Below are 15,282 nucleotides of genomic sequence, written 5' to 3'. Positions count from 1 at the left end.
GCACCTGTGTAGCTCATTTCTCATGCTTCTGAAACCACCCAACCAATGATTGTGCAATTTCCTGCAGTCATGAGAAGCACTTGTTAATATGGCATCTGTTAATATGGCACAGGGCCTATTCATGACTTGATTTTGTCCCCAAAATATATTTGTAAAAGATTGGATACTGATGGGCAGAGTTGTTCAGCTCTCCAGCCTAAATTTAACTGACCCTGAACCAGTGTTGCAAAACATTTGTTAACTTTTCTTTTGATGTGCTGTTGCATCATCTCCTGTTGCAAAATACCACTGGAAAATACCAGCTGAGGTGGGAAACTAATTTTTGTAAAACTTCCAGGCCAATCACTGGACCAAGGGTGCTCTGATATCTAGGAAGAATATCTAGCCTTTTGGGAAGGCGATTCATATATAAAATGCCAAAAGAGTTCAAGAATCATAGTGATCAGTACCTGGAATGGTAGGGCAAAAATATTAAGCCTTTTACAATAAACCCTTTACAATACACACATGTAATACAGGATAGTGCATTTGTGAACTAATCCCTACCTGCCTATAAATAGATCACATTTAACGATAATGAGTTTAGTAAATTGTTCTTGTTCAATCCTCTGCCCATAATTTCACATTTATGCTGATCTGAGTAATATGTTTTGATGCTTAGATACTTTTAAAGTGATCATTATAAAAATTAGGGCTATGCATAGCTTCGATGGCTGATTAGATTTGGCGGCCAAATCTCCGAATCTGAATCGAATCAGGGGACCCTTTAATTTCTCCAAATAGAATTGGAATCCTCCGAATTGATTTGGAAAGATTTGATGATTTGGATATAGACACAGCTTTAAATGGTTTTTCTACATACCTCAAGGTGGCTCGTAAACACTGGGATGCTGGGGGATTGAGCATCCCAGAGAAGCGCATGGAGGGGGGGTCCCCACCGCACTTAGCGGTGGACCCAGAAATGGACCAGAAGTACTTTTGGTCCACTTCTGGGTCTGCAGCTGAGCGTGTGCACCCCCCAACCGTGCTCCTGTGGGAGCACCCCAGCATCACAATGTTCATGAGCCATGCCTGGTACCTTGATGTATGTAGAAAAAACATTTAAAGTTGTGTCTATGGCCGAATCGCTGATTCTCCAAATTGGTATCAAATCTTCAGATTTGGATTCAGTCAATTTGAATAGGGACAGTGATTTGAATCAATGATTGAATCACTGTCCCCAATTTGGGCCAAATCCAAATCGAATACGGCCCACTTCGCACACTCCTAGTGTGTATTATTAGCACAGAACAGACATTCAAACTGCACATTGTATTGCTTGCTCTGTATTAACATAGGTTTACTGCAGGGGACTCCTTTACTTTTCTGGTATGTCCTGTACAATTACAGTTGAAATCGTTGTACAAGTCACCATTCAGTGTCTAGCTGCTGCTGAGCCTGGGGTAATATTAGTATCACACTAATGTGTAAATGAGTTGCATGTTTAAAAAGCTCCTCGACTCACTCTGTTGCTCGCTCTGAGTTAGGGACCATGTTTAAAACAGGAGAGGACCTGGATAGTTCTATATGATCAAGAAGCTGAATGCTACAGATCTCTAGGTTTCAGACCTTTTATTTATTTTATTTTCATAGTTTTGTGGATTTGAAGACTGAAAGCAAGAGGTGAGTATTACAGTGTCATTGTTTAGAGTGCTTGCAGCATGTCGTTATGATGACTGTACTGTTACTCCATGGCCTCCCGGCATATATTTAATTGTATAGGAACCTTGAAAAAGGAGGGAGGAAATATGCCCCCCATATTCCTTCTGGAAACAGGGAAGGACAGTTCTACAAGCCAGTTTTGAGAGACACTGCAGGGTTAGACCATGAAGGGCTGCACCATGAGCAGGCACACCTGCCTGGTTTAGACTTATCAGATAACCCTAATGCATGTGGGAACACATTTTTATGCTTTAGCCCTTTGTGGTCCAGTTATGTACAAGGTGTGTGTGACTCTTTACCCGGCAGCAGTGGCAGCAGCACTGTGGTTGAGAACCACTGAGATAAGATGAGGCAGCACAACAATGTTTCTCAACTGGGGTGCTGCCAAATTCAAAAACTTTGTGGAGGGGGTGCTCTGACTCTAAAAAGTTGAGACCACTGGTCTAGGAAGCTATGAGTTGAAGAAGTAATTTTTGCATAGTTAACTTGGGGGAGAAATTATGCATGAAGCCCTGGAAGGATTATGGCAAGAGACTTCAACATAGTAAATATTTAATTGGCTGAAATACTTCTGTCCTTGATCATGAAATTATCATGGTTGACATATTTTGAGAGAAGGAACTTTAGTTTCCTTTTGCCACCCCCACACTTCCCCATTAATATTAGCCTTGATAAATATTGTGCTTGAAAGAGAACTTACCCAACATGCTGCCAGTTTATTACAAGTTCCTATGACTAGAGAATGCTCTTTTGAACCAGCATCTGGCCCCAGTAACTTGGTAACGAGGTGCTTCATATTTTGAGTTGTCTCATCAGATCTTTACATCTCCACAGCCTGCTGCTGTTTTCCTTTGAGGAAGTGACTTCTGGATTGTCTATGCACCAAAAAATATAGAAGAAGATTTGCCCTCACATACACGAGTAGCAAAACAAATGCTAGCTAAAGAAATGCTCCATCCTTGGCAGGCACTAACGGTCCCTTGGGCAGTAAAGGTACAGGAAGTGAGGGCATATTTTCAGATCTCTGAGGAGTTACAGTGATGTGGTGATACTTGCTGAAGTGAGGGAAGTGACAGGCAATGTGGTCTCAAGATCATGGAGTGCCTGAAAATCTATCAAAGTAACACAGTCATTGTCAGCAAACATCAGCATGTGTCTTGGTCATCCCCATGCCTCACTGCACTATCTCATTCCTGTTTGAGGTATATATTTCCCCTCTTTCAGTGGCATACACAAGCTGTATAGAGCATTTTTGGGGGCAGTGGTAACCTCTGCAAGCAAATTGCTATGCACACCTTCCAAATTGCCTGTATGGACTTGATTATATCGGGACTAAAAGTGAAATTTCTCAGTGAGAGTTCACACTATAGGACACAGATTTTTAACCTGAGAATCGCACACCATTGGGTGGGTGTTTGCGTGTGTGTATGTGCATGCATACACATGCATGCAAACAACTAACCCTCCCTCTGCAGCTAAATGGGAAAGTGTCTTGGCTATCTGAGAAAAGTGTCCCTGGTGGGTTCTAGAAAGAAAAGGGATGCTGTGTGGTACAGAAAAGCTGGAAAGCCTCTGTTTTATAGCTTTGCTATAGTTAAGAGAGTGGCGATTTGAGAGAAGCTTTGACTTCACTTAATCCTCCTGATTCATCTGAATGTAATGCTGACCACAAAAATATGAAGAAAAGACACAAGTAGAGAATACTGGGAGGGGCTATAGAGCTTGTAAGAATTTGTGGGATGAAGAAATACAATTGTGCTCTTTTTTTCACTTGAGCTAACTGAAGACTCCTTGGGAGGAAGGGAAGAGAAGAGGAGAGTGGGTCACTTATACTGTTGTGATGGCAATTTTACTGGGTATTCAGAGCACTGTGTGAGCACAGTATAAAAGTATAGATGGGTGGATAATGTTCCAAGAAGAGTCAGGAAAATTCTGAAGATAATTGGGGGTGGAGGGTTTAAGGAATGTACTGGTAAAAGATGCATACATGGGCTTGCACTTTCGTTTTGTAAACTTCATGTGCAGTTTATGTTAACAGATATCCTATTTTCTGCAAGGAACAAGCAAATTGTTGAATGAATTTCCATGTTCTGGTGAGCCAGGAGGGCATTGCAGTTAAACTTTATAAATGTATGAGAATCATACTGTCCTGAGAGTTTGGCTTTCATGTGAATCACAATTTTTCTGTCAGCATACCCAGAATTTACTATTCCTTCCTGTTTTTACCTCTGTGGGCTCTTTATCCTTGGGACCTGAAAAAGGCACTTTGAAGGCAGACTGAGATATACACATTAAAGCTGTGTGGAAACTGGATTTTTTGTTTCCTGGGAAATTCTGCTATTTAACTTTTTCCCATTATAAAAAGGGGCAAACCCAAAACAAAATACCTTGCCATTTCCCATATGATGAGATTTTGAAAACAATTTGGATTAATTGCACTGTTCTGTTTTGCTCAAGTTTAAACATTTTAACTGCCAACATTTTTTACAATGATTTTCATTTGAAAGCTTAGTTTGAACTGAAAAATCAACATGTCCCATTCCAAAAATGTTCAGACTGGAAACTAACATTACAAACATCTTTTATATTTAATTTTTAAAAAAGAAAATTGTGTCAAACTGACATTTTTTCAAAATGCTATGAATTTAATGCAATTGACATTTTTCATTAAATTGTTTTCCACAAAATTCTTCTGACCAACTTGAATCCACACATGCATATGCATGTTGAACATTCGGGAACATAACAATGCTGTAAATTTATGTAAATTGAAATTGATCATACATGCCCATTGTGTCATATGCCCACTGGGTACATATTTCATTAGTTCTTGGACCTGTCCTTTTTAATAGTTTTAACAATGACCTGGAAGAAAAAGTTGGCTGATTACACACAGATTAGTAGAGTGGTAAGTAAAGAAATTGATAGATCCATTGGTACTAAGTGATGTGGATTGCTTGATCAGCCTAACACAAGCAAGCACTACATGTTTTGATACAGCCAAATGTAAAGTCATATATATAGAAACAAAGGATGAAATCTGATTCTACTTAGTAGGTGACTAAGTGGATTTAGATCATGAATATGGTAAGACAGTTACTTTTGTAATGCATTGTAATCTTAGCAAAAAACTAAGTCACAGAAAGCATAGAGGAGGAAGAAGACACAAACAGCTTTTATATTAGCAGTTTTCCAGAGACCTGAGCAGGGAAGAACAGGTGCTCACTTGGATGTCTAAGTGGACTTAAGTGCATAAGAAGTGGATTAGGATCTGGGCCAAAGAATGTAGAGTATGTTTACAAGGCAGGGACATTCTGTTTTGAAAAGGACATAAGGATCATGGTGGATAGTAGGCTGTACATAGCCTCCTAGCATGACACTGCTGTGAAATGGGGTAATGCTACCTCCTTGGATGTATGAATCTGGGAGTTTCTAGTAGGTGTAGGGATAATTATATTTCCTGTATTTGTTGCTGGTACAACCTCTTTTGGAATACTGTGGACGTGTCTGCACAAGACACTGCATTGCTGTAGTGATGAGCTACATCACCATAGCTTGTTGCTTTGGTGATGTAGCATTGACAGGCACAAACCTTGATGCCAGTGCTACTGTGCAGTAGCAATGTGCTACTGCACACTAGCATGGGAAAAAACCTGGGTGGCATCAGGAATGCACAGTAACGCTGGTTACTGAACAGTCATTTAGCTTAAGCAAGTACTAAAGCAAGTCCAGCATATGTGTAGACTCACCCTGCGTTCATTTTTGGTATCCACTGCTCATAAAAGATGCTACTAAATTGGAGAGGATTCAGAGAAAAGCCTTAGGAATGATTAAAACAATTGGAAAACATACATTACCGTGACAGACTCCAGGGGCTCCAGCTGTTTAAATGGCCAAAGACAAGGTTGAGGGGTGACTTGCTCATAGGCTATAGGTATCTACGTAGGCAGCACAACTTTAATAAAGATCTCTTCCATTTAATAGACATAATTATAATAATATTCTATGGCTGAATTTGGTAGCTAGATGTTTTCTCATTTTTAACAGTAATTTTTAACAGTAAATATAATGAACTACTGTAAGAACTTACCAAGGGGTTTTGGAAGGTTCTTTATAAATGGGAAATTTAAATCAAGATCGGATGTTTTTTCTGAAAGATATGCCACAGTTAAAAAAAGAACTCATATAGCCAGTACAACCTTTGAGGCATGATATCACATATTCCCTCAAGTTTACACCTCTTAAGTAAACATGTTGCTGAAATCTGTACCATGTCAATATGCTCTCTAAGTGTACATGCATGAAAACTTCACAGTAATCATTCACTTGGGAAATTAAGTAACCCAGAGACAATGTTTGTTGTCTGCACTCCAAGCACAGCTGAAAAAAGGAATTTCTGATAGTTACAGGAAATTGCAATTTCTGAAGTATTGAGGGAAGGAAGCCCTAGCATTATGTTCCTCATTGGCAAATGGCAAGTAGGCACCATATTAACAATTTGTATATGCTGCAGTTATGATGCGATATACCCAAGCTAACTTTAAACTAGCTACCTCATCATCAGGCTGCCTATACACCTGCTCCTGGCCATGGAGGGGTGGTGAATTTTAGGTAAAGTGACTCCCAGAAAGCCACTCTAATTAAAGCACTTCAGTGTCATGTGTATTAAGCCCCTGCATGTTTAAAAATGGCTGTAGGACACTTTAAACCTTATTCAATACAGTTTAAAGAGAGCACCCTGTGGCTATTTTAAACGTGCAGGGTTATAATACATGTGATGCTGCAGCAATGCTGCAGCTTTCTAATTAGAACATGGAGCATATTTGATGAATTGAGTCTGCTCTGATGAGTAAATATATAAGCAGGCTCATCAGAATAGTGTAGGTCAAACTAGCTGCCTAAGGTATTTACCCCAGGTCCTGGGTAGCTAGTAGGGCTATGCGAAGCTTCAGTCGCTGATTCAATACAGCTGGTTAGGTGGTCGAATCAGAGAATCCAAATTGAATCAGAGAACCCTTTAACCTCTTCAAATTGAACTGGAACCCTCCAAATTGATTTGGGGAGATTCGGAAAGATTTGGCGATTCAGATATAGACACAGTTTCATAGTTTCATAGTAGCTAGGGACAGGAGGGACCTGAACAGATCATGTAGCCTGACCCCCTGCCACAGGCAGGAATGAATGCTGGGTTCACAAGACCCCAGACAGGTGATCATCCAATCTCCTCTTGAATTTGCCCAAGGTAGGGGCGAGGACCACCTCCCTGGGAAGTTGGTTCCAGATTTTGGCCACCCTAACTGTAAAATATTGCCTTCTGATCTCTAACCTAAACCTATTCTCCATCAGCTTATTACCATTGTTCCTCATCACCCCAGGCGGTGCTGGGGAGAAAAGGGCTCTACTTATTTGCTGTTGATCTCTCCTGATGAGTTTGTAGGCAGCCACTAGGTCCCCCCTCAGCCTCCTCTTGCTGAGGCTGAACAGGTTCAGGTCCTTCAGTCTCTCCTCATAGGGCCTGTCTTGCTGCCCTCTCACCAAGCGGGTGTCCCTCCTCTGAACCCTCTCCAGGCTGGCCACATCGCTTTTGAAGTGTGGTGCCCAGTACTGGACGCAGTACTCCAACTGCGGCCTGACCAAAGTCGCATAGAGGGAGAGCATCACCTCTCTGGCCTGGCTTGAGATGCATCTTTGGATGCATGACAAGCTATGGCTGTCCTTGCTGGCTGCGGTCTGGCATTGGCGGCTCATGTTCATCTTGGAGTCAATAATGACACCAAGATCCCTTTCCGCCTCTGTACTTTCGAGAAGGTAACTCCCTAGCCTGTATGTATGCTGTGGATTCCTTCTCCCAAGGTGCAGCACCCTACATTTGTTTATGTTGAATCCCATCCTATTCTCATCTGCCCACTTTTGTAGTCTGTCTAAATCTAGTTGCAGCCTCTCTCTCCCTTCAAGTGTGTCCACCTCACCCCACATCTTAGTGTCATCAGCAAACTTGGACAGCGTGCTTTCCACCCCCTCGTCCAAGTCACTGATGAAGATGTTAAACAGTGCGGGCCCGAGGACCGAGCCCTGGGGTACTCCACTGCTCACATCTCACCAGGTTGAGTACAACCCGTCCACCACTACTCTCTGGCTGCGCCCCATCGGCCAATTTTTTACCCATCCAACTGTGCAGGCATCAATGCCGCAGTCACTTAATTTATTGATGAGGATGGGGTGAGAGACAGTGTCAAAGGCCTTCTTAAAGTCTAGAAAGACTATGTCCACAGTGACACCGTCATCCAAGGACTTAGACACTTGGTCATAAAAGGCAATCAGGTTGGTCTGGCAGGACCTGCCTTTGATGAACCCATGCTGATTGCCCCTGAGCATGATCTCCCCTGCAGGGCCCCCACAGATGTGCTTCTTGATGATTCTCTCCAAGATTTTCCCGAGCACCGAGGTGAGGCTTACAGGCCTATAGTTACTTGGGTCTTCCTTCCTCCCCTTCTTGAAAATTGGGGCCACATTAGCCAGTTTCCAATCCCCCGGCACCTGGCTAGATGACCACGAATGCTTATACAGCCAGGCCAAGGGCTCTGCGATGACTCCTGCCAGCTCCCACAACACCCTTGGGTGGAGGACATCTGGACCTGCAGATTTAAAATTGTCTAGCCCTTCCAGAAGATCCCTAACTACATCTGCGCCGACTGAAGGCTTGATAGAGCTATCCCCAAGATTGTCCCTACCTCTGGTAGGTGGGATATCCCGGTCCCTGTTCAAGAAAACAGAGGCAAAGAAACTGTTAAAAATATCAGCTTTCTTGTCTGGCGTGGCCACCAGATTACCGTTCATGTCTTGCAGGGGCCCTACATTGCCTGGTGCCCTCTTCTTGCTCCCAATGTACTTGCAAAAGGACTTTTTGTTGTCCTTAATCCTGGACGCTAGCCTGAGTTCCATCTCTACCTTGGCCTTCCTAATAGCCCTCTTACACTCCCGTGCTGAGGAGGAGTAGTCCTCCTTGGTGAAAGCTCCTCCCTTTCACTGGTTGTATGCCTCCCTTTTAGTCCTCATGCATTGCTGAATGCCCTTGCTGAGCCAAGGGGTTTCTGAGTACTCTTACCCCCCCCCTTGCTTCTCTCAGGGACTGTTATCCTTTGGGCCTGGAGGATTGCCTCCTTAAGGTACGACCATCCCTCATGGGCTCCCATCTCCTCTACCTTCTGGGCCCTTAGTGCCTCCTCCACTAGTCTCCTAAACTCATTGAAGTTGGCCTTTCTGAAGTCAAGGGCTTTAGCCTTAGTGTGAGCCCTAGATGCCCTGCGTTGGATAGTGAAATCCAGCAGGTGATAATCGCTATTGCCCAGGTGGTCAAGGACCTGCAGTCCCCTCACCAGGTCACCCCCCCATGACCAGGACCAGGTCCAGCAAGGCATTACCCCAGGTGGGGCTGTGCACTTCCTGGATAAGGTGAAGGTCCTGTAATACAGCCAGGAACCTATGTTAGTGGTCAGACCTGGCTGTCTGCTCCTCCCAGCAAGTGTCTGGGTAGTTTAGGTCACCCATGACAATAACATCCCTTGACCTAACTGCCTCCATAAGCTGACTGGAGAAGTCCTGATCTAGCTTTTCCTCCTGGTTGGGTGGTCTGTAGTAGATACCCACTGTAAGGTCCCTTTCGCCTTGCCCCCCTTGTAGTTTGACCCATAGTGTCTCTGCCCGACCCTCCTCTAACCCGAAGCTAATCCTTGATGATGTGAGGTGCTCTTTGACATAGAGTACAACCCCCCCACCTTTCCTCTCTGTCCTGTCTCTTCTATATAGGGTGTATCCCCGAATGGCCACCGCCCAGTCGTAGGTAGGGTCCCACCAGGTTTCTGTGAGCCCTACTAAGTCTGGGTTCTTACTTGCAATCTGGAGGCACAGTTCCTCCTGCTTACACCCCATACTACAAGCATTAGTGTAGAGGCACCTGAGGCCTCCTGAGGGTGCATGTGCCTCCCTCCCACTCCCAGGACAGTTGTGGCCCCCTGCTCCCCAGACGTTGATGCTTACCTGAACTTCCCTTCCTCTTGTCACCCTGTGTGCTGGTGAAGCATCCTCTCCACTCGAAGTGTCCCCTTCCCCCGGCGAAGCTAGTTTAAAGCCCGTCATACGAGATCAGCCAGAGCTTTAAATGTTTTTTCTACATACCTCTAGGTAGCAGGTGACTCGTGAATGCTGCAATTCTTGGGCAGATGGAGCACCCCACAGAACTGCAGGGGGCTCCCCAGCATGCTCGGTAGCAGATCTGGAAGTGGACTAGAAGCACTTACGGTCCACTTTTGGGTCTACTGGGGAGCACATGGGCGGCTACCCCCTTGCCCCTCTGGCTTGGTGACTGGTCCCTCCTGGGTCTGGGGGGGGCACCTAGGGTCCCCCAATAGCTTATTGCTGCACTGGGAGGGCACGGGGGGGGGGGGGGTCCCCTGCGCACTCCCCAGTGGACCCGGAAGTGGAATGGAAGTACTTCTGGTCCACTTGTAGGTTCTCTGCCAAGCATGCGGCGGGCCCCGCTGCAATCCTGTGGGATGCTCCATCCACCCCAGCATCGTAGCATTCATGAGACATGCTGGTACCTCGAGGTATGTAGAAAAAACATTTAGAGCTGTGTCTGTGTCCAAATTGCTGATTCTCGGAATCGGTATCGAATCTTCAGATTTGGATTTGGCTGAATTGAATCAGGGACAGTGATCCAAATCAGCTAATCGAATCAAATCCGAATAGAATAGGAACTGTTTCTCGCACCCCTAGTAGCTGGCTAGTGTGGTCTGAGTGTCATGCTGCTATAGTTACGTTGGCAGCACTTGAGCTAGCTAGTTTAAAACTAGCTCAGGTACTTTTAGATATACTGCAGTCGCACCTTGACCACAGTGTCAACATTTACCTCTGTATGGGAAAGGCCTATGCACCAATTCACTTTATTTTGAGGGCTTAAATAAGCTTTCTGCTGATCTCTGGTATGTGGATGCCTCTTATTTCTTAATGTTTCTCCAGATTTTCTGGCATTCTCCTGCTTATCTAGTCTGAGTTTCAGCCAACTCATTCTCTTCTAGGTCCATCTTACCCCGGTACTGACATAGCAAATATATTGCTTGATCTAAGCCCAGCATAAAGATGATATTTTTATAATCTGCAAACTGTCTGAAATCTGCATACTGATGACACTGAGGCCCAACATGCATGATTCTGTTCCTCCCCACCAACAGCCCTAACAATGTGCTAATGAGCAGGTTTGACAGAATAGATCCTAAAAAATCCTGCCCAAAAGAATGCCAAGGTGAAATCAGGCCTTGTTGGAGTCAATGGCTGTTTTGCCATGGACTTCAGTGGGGCATGATTACACTCCTCATATTCGCTAGGTCACATTTTTAAGGCCTCTTCTGAAAGCTCTGCCTTTATTATACAGTTTAGTGTATTTACCTTACAAGGATAAGAGGCTGCATCACATCTATTGGGACTTGTACATGAGACTCCAGGGAGAATGAATGTTAAACTGATTTACTCACTCTGTAGTAGCACCAAAAGGCCAATCTTTTGGCCTCCATCATGCTAGACACTTCATAAATGTATTGTAAAAAATAGTTTCTGTCCCAAAGAACATATATGGTAAAGGCATTAGACCACTAATTTGTCCCCTGCTGTGACACCTAGTTATCTCATTCACAGTTCATAATTTATGACATTGGGTAATGTATTCTCACATTATAAGGCCCTTTAGTGCGGAAATAGTAGTTTTATAGATTAAATATTGTGATTCTATCCCAAATAATAAGAAAGAAACAAACCTAATGTTTGTGATAAACAAGATACAATTGGACAGTTCACAAAATGGGCAAGGCTGGCTTTCTGACCGGAAGGGTTACAGAGAGGTGAATTTCTCAATATTGCTAAAACTTTGTCCAAAAATATTTACATATGCTCAGTTTGGCAGGAAGTTTTAAAGCAAAAACAGCATGCCCTTCCGTTCCTGATATATTTAAAAGCTCTTTCTGTGTGAGTCATCAGAATCCTGTGGTTCGTGTATCCTGAAAGGAGAAAAAGCTCTGTGTTATTATCAGGCATTATAAAAAGTTTTAATCAGAGGGCGGGGATTGGGGGAGGTGGATGGATGATAGGGGTATGAAAAGGAGGAAACCTGTTTGAAAAGGAAGTTCATTATTAGGTAGGAAATGTTTATGTTACTTTTGCTACTAGCTTTACACTTGTTTCAGTGTGTCTTGTTATTGCAACAAGAGCAAACCCACTTTTTAGGTGAGCCAAAAATGGCAAGATGCAGGGTGAAACTAGAGATCATTGATCATTCTGAACAATTCTCTGCCTACTAATCTGATGTAATGTATCCTTCAATCTCAGCAATGAGCAAGACTCAGACTACCTACTCATAATTGTACTGCAGTGAAAGCAAGAGGGATATTTATTTACACCATATGTCTTTGAATTCCACAGTGACTTGCAAACAGGCTGTGGTTTAAAAGTATTTCTAAGTGAGTTGAATTCATAGTGATTTTTTTTTTGGACTGGCTTTGATACTTTTTGTCCTGTATTGGTGTTTTATGAATTGAATCCAAATTATGTTGCAGTCAATAGAAAAAACATGTTCAGTCACTGGGCTGGGTCATTGCAGTAGGGTAATTTTAATTTAGAGGAATGATGCAATACAGAATTAAAACCAACTTTTATTCATGCATTTATGTTGACATTCAGTGTCTAATTAGTCTCTGATGCAAACCCTCACATTATTCTGAGAAGAGCCTTCTCCAGTATGAAAGACTGCCAGCAAAATTCTTTCCCTAAGATGATACCTGCTCTGCCTAGTAAAAATTTCCTGGAGGTGTGTTTGATCTCTGAATGACTGAACACTCAGGAAGGACCTCTTTTGCAACACACCTTCCCCCCTCAAATTGAGAAAGGGGGGTGGGAGGAGTAAGATGCCTCCATGGGACTAATTGCAGCTGACTAAATACACAGGCAAAAAGCTTGAACAAAGCACTAGAAACTTGTGGTACCCAGGAGGTTAACCTAAAGGGGGTGGAATGGCAAGGCAGCATCCCCATTTGGCTGTGCACTGCATGTGCAGTGAGCTTTTTGGGTCGTGGGGTTTGCCTGCCCTGCTTGGACACAGCTCTGGAGCCCAGGGGGTCAATACTGCTGCTGTTTGCTCTTTTCCTCCCTCCTCTCCATACCCCCCACCCCTCTAATGCAGCAGTAGCAGAAAAGGGGATGAGTGGCAGGAAATATTCCACCCCTGCTTTCATGTATCTCTGGAGCCCAGGGGCTGAGCATTGTTGCATTCATCCCTTCTTTTCCCCTGCCTCGGAATTTAGAGTAGGGGAGCAGGGGTGGCAGGGGAAGATCCCATAGCAGCAGCATTTCCCCCTGGCTCTGGAGCTACGTGCAAGCAGGGGCTTTAAGCAGACCCCACCTGATCACATATGGAACTCCCAGCAGGAGCTACACTGACATACCAGTGAGCCCAGAAATCTCAGTGGCATCCAGGATCCTGGCTGCATAGGGTGTACACCATGAGCTCTCTTCATTGTGGCTGCAATCCTATCGCTGAAATCCTGGATTTGTCCACACTGGTACCTGACCCTGGCTTAGAAAGAATAAATAGTGGGGTCTAATGTTTAAGAATCTTTCATCCTTTAAGAATGTCAGAGGGCTTCAAAGATTACCTTTCTTCTCTCTCACCGTTACAATCACCATTTTAGGAAGCATTTGTAAAACCAGAACCCTCTATAAAATCAGAAGTCTGGGTTGCAGTGTATGAGTTGGTTCTTTTCAATACTGTATTTTAAAGAGTGAAACATGTTAGATTTTTCTATTTCTTTAGTTAAAATAGACTGATACAGGATGTGTGTGTGTGGGTATACTCACATCCACATATATATAGGTAAATATACAGGCTTTGGATGGGGTGTATCTAAGAACACTGGTTCACAGATAATAGAAGCAGTACTGTTCTATATTAGATTTCATTATACAGACACTTGGTGCAGCTTTTATGTATTGTATAAACTGTACATAAAGCATGAATAGATATTCAGTATTTATCCTTAGATAAGACCACAAAAACTGTGGGTGAATTTTTCCAGTGAGTTAGGCATAGGAGCATCATGTGTAAAATTGTTTACACAGGTGTTATTTGCTTAGTATATGACTAAAAGATTGATAGCTTTCTCAGTGTAGCATAGCATAATTTTAGTTTGAAGTAACCTTGCATCTTTGTTTGGGTCTTTCAACGCATTTGCAAGTAAAAGCCCACATTATTTTTATTTTGACAATATTATTATGCTCATAATAGTAAAAAACACTTCTATGGATCCTTTTCTAATGGTTGTAGAATGTAGCTCAGTGGTTCTTAACCTTTTCAGACTTGAGGCACCACTTGGAAAATGCCAGGTCTTGGTTTTCACTTGTTTTTTGGCTACAGAAAACAAACACAGCAATTTTTCTGTTGTGAAGAACACAGAAAGACCACATCAGGTCAGAATGATTTTAATACTGGATTCCTAACTGAAATTTCTGAGTTTATCTTGTGATTCATATTTGCATATCTCACAGTGTTAATATTGTGTGGCACCCCACAGCATCCTTGAAAGGATCTCAAGGCCCCCAAGCGTTGCTAAGCACTGGTATAGTTCCACACTTTACAGAAGACTACCAGTTTTTTGTGCTTCTAGGACATTTAGGAAGGCAGTCCCAGATACAGTACAATACCATTTATTTAAAGATCTGGATGATGTTGAAGACTTTTGTATTTAAATAGGGTTAAAGATAGAAGGGGATAAAAGTAACCAATAACATGTAAGGAAGCTAAGCTCTAGCAATTAAATCCTGAAATCAATTCCAATTGATTTTAGTAGACCCAGGGCTTCACACTGAAGTTCTACCTTGGAGTTAACTGAAGATAAGCTTTAAACATTGACGAGTATAGAAGGAATTCATTTCTGGTGCTACGTGGAATGGCAAAAATCAAACTCTAAATAACTAAAGAATCATGAAAAGATTAAATTCAAATGTGCACCTGACAGAAGCCTATGAAAATTCATGCCCTTCTGAATCAATCAGTCTGTAAGGGCACGTCTACATGTGCATTTTAATGTACAATAGTCTATTTTAATGCTCTTTAAAAAAAGGCTAATGTACATTAAGCACCACTTAACCCAGTTACCTGTGGGGGCACATTTCTCACAAGAAAGCCACTCTTTCTCCAATCTCTCAGTTCTAATCCTCAAAGAGAATTTACAAAACACCTTTCATAAATGAACCTATTAACTTTACTTAATCAATCTCCTGGACATAGAAAAATCATCCACTAAATATCCTCAAGGGAAACTTACACAACACTTCCCAGAGACGAGCCTATGAGCTCCATTTCATCAACCTCCTGGATACTAGAGATCATGAACTAAACATAGACATTGGACTTTTGACACATTATAATCTGCCTGACAACTGACTCCCCAGCCCAGCCCCTGGCTTCTTTATTTTTCATTCCATCCAGGAAGAGCACACACCAACTGCTGAAACTTCCTTAGCCTGACGAAGGGTTTT

At 42.9% G+C, this 15,282-nt stretch overlaps 1 long non-coding RNA gene across 2 annotated transcripts in view; it reads left to right on the top strand.

Moving 5' to 3' along the window:
- The first annotated feature begins 11,758 nt into the window (after positions 1-11,758).
- LOC106738239 (uncharacterized) overlaps positions 11,759-15,282 on the top strand; it is a 43,515-nt gene continuing 39,991 nt past the window's right edge. For both annotated transcript variants that reach the window (XR_001372574.3, XR_001372573.3), the window contains exon 1: positions 11,759-11,887. This is a non-coding gene — a long non-coding RNA (uncharacterized LOC106738239). The remainder of the gene's footprint in view (positions 11,888-15,282) is intronic.

Source organism: Alligator mississippiensis, chromosome 3 (assembly GCF_030867095.1).
Source record: "Alligator mississippiensis isolate rAllMis1 chromosome 3, rAllMis1, whole genome shotgun sequence".
Lineage (NCBI taxonomy): Eukaryota > Metazoa > Chordata > Crocodylia > Alligatoridae > Alligator > Alligator mississippiensis.
This window is presented reverse-complemented; position numbering and strand designations above follow the sequence as displayed.